The sequence below is a fragment of the Oryzias melastigma genome, linkage group LG19 (assembly GCF_002922805.2).
Source record: "Oryzias melastigma strain HK-1 linkage group LG19, ASM292280v2, whole genome shotgun sequence".
NCBI lineage: Eukaryota > Metazoa > Chordata > Actinopteri > Beloniformes > Adrianichthyidae > Oryzias > Oryzias melastigma.
The window spans coordinates 9,032,872-9,037,725 of NC_050530.1; the positions used below are offsets into that span (position 1 = coordinate 9,032,872).

The 4,854-nt window shown below is 36.2% G+C and overlaps 1 protein-coding gene across 8 annotated transcripts in view; it reads left to right on the top strand.

The window, feature by feature from the left end:
• LOC112154621 (potassium voltage-gated channel subfamily C member 1) overlaps positions 1-4,854 on the top strand; it is a 47,168-nt gene that overhangs the window by 21,758 nt on the left and 20,556 nt on the right. The window lies entirely within an intron of this gene.

Sequence of the window (4,854 nt, forward strand, 5' to 3'; positions counted from 1 at the left end):
GAAATATTAGCTAAACTCCAAAATAGCCTTAAAAACAAGAAAAAGCCTAAGTCAGCCAAAACAGCTATCATGTAGCTAAAATATTAGCTAAACTCAAAATTAGCCTAAAAAACAAGAAAAAGCCAAAGTTAGCCAAAACAGCTAGCATGTAGCTAAAATATTAGCTAAACTCCAAATTAGCCTAAAAAAACCTTAATAAATGCCAAAATAGTCCAAAAAGCTAGCATGATGCTAATATAAGTTTCAACTTTACTACACTCTGACTCCATATAATATAAAGTAACGACTAATCAACTACTATTTTAGTCGTCGACTATTTTAAGAGTCGATTAGTCGATGATTAGTCGACTAATCGTACCACCCCTAGTCCGGAACTGACAATATGCAAACGACTATGGTTGTATCGGACTTCCTTTACTACTTATTGCACTATATTGTGCGTTTGTCATGTTGCAGAGTTGTCTGAATCTATTTAAAGAATCCAGGGACCTAAAATTTCCCAGAAGTCTCTCTGATAAACCAGTGTTCATCACTGCTCACTATATATGTGATTATAGACCACAATGTTTGAACGATTTTTCATGTGAAAAAAAAAATTGTTTCATTTATTTTTATAAACCATCTATCATCCAAAAACAGTGGATTTATAAGGTATTGTTGTTTATTACGTCACATTTGCTTCTAAAAAAAATCTAGTGAGCATGGCATCTGCAATAGCAGACAAGGCAGAGTTTCTGGAAGACTAGCAGGAGACCTGGATGTGGACACTCTATCATTAATGTGTTTAAGGAAATCACAAAAAATGTAACTTTAGAGGCAGAAAAACAAATTTAAGAGTTTTATTTAATCTTAAATGTCAATTCAGTACTGTTGAGTAATAAAAGAGTATTACATTTAACATTCACAGTTATCTATGTTAGTGTCTACGTTAAAAACAACTATTTTTAAATAGATTCTAACAATATATATATATATATATATATATTTCCAAATCTAAAAGAGGTTTTTAAGAATTTTAATCTTTTTTGTATTATTTGTTTCTTTTTTGCCATGTTTTGATTGATTGTGTAAATTTTGACTTCTGTATAACATTTTTTTTTTTTTAAAGTTGCCCTCAAATTTTACACTTTTTGCCAGATAATTTGCCATCCCTGAATAGATGTTCATGTTGTGGGCAAAGTTATCTTTGTAAAACACATTCCCACTGCTAAAACAAAAAAAAGAAGTTGTGAAGATCTCTTCAGTTACAGTTTTTTTCTTTTATTTCACATCTGTGACAGTAGACATGTCAAAGCTGGAGTCTTGTTAATACGCCTGTTTTTGTCTGTGATGATTTGACAAATCTATTTAAAAATGTTGAATCAGTAAAACATTTAAAAAAAGGAGATAGCACAGTGAGAAACTTTCTCTCTGCTTTCACACGGATGTGTTTGCAGATTTAAGGTGAGGGCCGGACAGACACACAGAACTCACTGTCCCTTTGCTTGACAGAAGCTGCTTTTGTGGCCGAGTCCTGTCCCTCACGATTAACCTTCAGCGTCTTGATGTGTTTCCTTTTTTCTTCTGCTTCTCCTCCCTTTACTATCACCATAGTTTTATTGTGATACTTTCTGTCCTCTCTCTGTCACATCCAGTCGAGATCTTCAAGAAGAGTTAGTTTTGTGTCACACGGAGAATCTTTGTTTAGAATATGTCAAACAGTGAAACACCTCAATTATAAGAACTGTTTGCTTCCCACTGGAATTACATATTCGCGCTTTTTCCCTTGTGCTTTGTCATGTGAGGATCTATATTATCATTTTTTTTCCTTTGAGCTGTCCACCCATTCGAGCAGCCCTACTTAGAGAATACAAAATCACTTTAGTTCTGCCTTTTAGTTCTGCTCTTATTACTATACTTACATCAAACATGTCATTGATGTTATGTATTCAAAATAGTGGGAGCACAACTCTGTGGGGAAGAATCTCCCCATTGTTCTGATGTGTGGATGAGATGCTCAGCCATTAGGGGAGCATCCTTTGACAGTCCCTCTGGTGGTACCCTGCTTTCTTGGGACAGGGGGTTGCTATATGGGTTGAAGCAGGAGGGTGATCGAGTGTGTGTGTGTCTATGATACACAAGAGCACAGCACTGCAGCAATTGGAGAAAGTAGGTCAGACACTAACTAGTAATAAAAGGGTAAAAGGAGTAGAAGCAAAGTGAAGGGTAAAGTGGGAGAAGAGGAGATAGATGATGATGGGAAATACGAAAGAAGGATGAGGTTAACGGAATGATAAAAAAATTATTTTCTTAAAAATAACTACGGTTGGGTAAACAATGGAGTAGTTGTCCCCTAAAGCCGTGTTTCCATTTAGTTATTTTTTATTATAAAATGCCATTTTTTCAAGAGAATCTGGCTACAGAGAAAAAATATGGCACCTGAAAATTAATAGCCGGAGTCCCTCCCCCTTCTGGAGCCGGCCGCAACAAAAACATCGTCTTTAGCTTTCGACCTTTTTGCCTTTTTTCTCTCTTCTTTCAATCGTTTTTTTCTCTCTGTGACTAAATCTTAATTTCTCGGCTCTGATTAGCTGATTCACTGAGAAAAAATAACAGTTTATTCTCATTCAAAGGCGTAAAAGCTGATAGTTCTGAAAAGGTTTTGAAATGTCATTTTGACAGGGAAATTTCCCGGCAAAAGTTACGATTTCCGCTTCCAGTTATAGATTGATTCTGATGCTGTCTTGCGTGTGACCAGAGGCCCCTCCAGTTGGTTTGAAGGACACAGAAAAACAGAACTGACCGGTTAGCACCCGTGGACTGGCAGAAGGTCATTCCGACAAAAGAAGGCGGTTGTGCTCCTCTTTGCTGCTTCAACGTTAAATATACAAAGTACCAAAAGCCAAATGGAACAAAAATGACCTCCATTTTCGTTGATGTTAGTTGTAGTCGCACTGCTATGATGCAATCGACGGTCCAGCTTTGAGTGGCAACCATTGACATCAATAGAAATGGACAAAACAAGTCCGTTACCTCGGGTTCCAATGAAATGAAGTCAATTCAGTCGCCATTTTTCCGTGGTACGATATCGCCATTTTGGGACCAAACAACGTTAACAAGCAGTGATTGGTTCAAGAATCTGTCAATAAAACGCTTTGAACGTTTGAGGTAGGGCCAGGGCATAATGTGCTCTTATTGAGGCATCTGATTGGCTTGTTTATAAGCAATAAAGAAAATATTTCATGAAAAAACAGAAACCAGATCAAGAATGATATTCTGACAAATAGATTGACTGAGTAATAGCTGTTAATTTTACAATAGAAGTCTATGGGATTTTTGTCTTTCTGGGTACTTCCTGTTTGGAATGCGAAGGGGGAGGGATGATCAGTCCAGTTCTCTCTACTGTCTATGGTGGAAACGCTCATCTGAATAGCCAGAAACATTCTAAAGTAGACCCTACCGCTTAGTGGAAGCAAGATTTAAAAGTCCCACTCTGATTGTTTTTAATCTATTTTTTTATTTTATTCCATTTTTAGTTAAAAAAATGTAATTTTCTGGAACATAGTTTCAGTAGAGGACCAGGAGTTCATTTCAAATTCGTCTCTGAGTTGTGGCTGTTGGTTTGGAGTAAGCCTCCCTTAACTTCCCATCATCCCTCTGTTTACACGCTCTAACGCTAGCTTACAGCTCCTCACACCCCCAACCTAACATTACCGGTGCAACAAAACTGACAAGCAATATGAGAGCTATCCATCCGAACAGTTGTGATCAGAAAGGACGCTTATGGCTTGCCGTAGCGGCTTTAACGACACAAAATTCACAATGATTTGAATAAAGAAATACTCAGAAATGTAATTTTAAGCCTAATTTTCTCTTTATATACAGTAAGTGTTCCATGATGAGAAAAATGCTACAATGTTAAAACATAACTTTCATGGAAGTGGGTGTTTAAACAACTCATCCAGGCTTTCCTGGACAGGACTTAGCTGGCCTCCCTACAATAAATAAAGTGGCTCTAAAGTTAAAAATGTTCTTAGTTTAAAGGCACTGAGAAAAATATGTTCAGGCTCTTGTCCAGTTTCCTGATTGAAGTAAAGAAAAGACAAAAAAATAAAAGAAACTTCTGTGCATTTAGTTTATTTGAAGACCTCCCACAGCACACACACGTTCTTTCAATTATATAAGCTCATGACGACAGAATCTCATGCCTGTGACATGCACAGCACACTCCGGGTTCTCTTATATATATGGGTCCACTCAAGTATGAACTCCCTTTCTTTTTTGCTCCTCAGGCCAGGTCTATGTTTTATTATTTATCTGATAAAGCACAAAGTATACTGCGTCTATAAATACCCCACAGGGCTTGTGGGAAAAGACTGCAAACAGGAACGTGTGTGCAGCAGACTTTCACAGTCGGGGTTTGTCATGCAGATTTACTCGACAATTAAAGGTGATTTGGTGGCATTTGATGATGTATTTACTGTATAAATGTACAGTATAAGGAAAAACCGCCTTGTTTTCAGGACAAAATAAATATAAGTAGCTTGTAAACAGAAAAACAGAAAAAAGAAATTAAAGACTTAACTATAACTTTCAAATATTTCAAATATGTTTCACAATGGAGACTTTTACCCACTAACACACAGGTGTCCAGCCTGTCTACTTCTTGTTGTATATTTTAAACATTTATTTAAAAATTATTTATATTTATTTTTAAGTTTTCTATTTTGATTTTCCAATCCTGCACGAAATATGGTACAAATCCAGATGCATAAACAATAATATCGTCAGCATATGTGAAACATTTTTGTGATGTTTTGTCCTCCTTTGGAGAAAAAAATGCAAAAATTCAATTTCATTTTTTAATTTCAAACA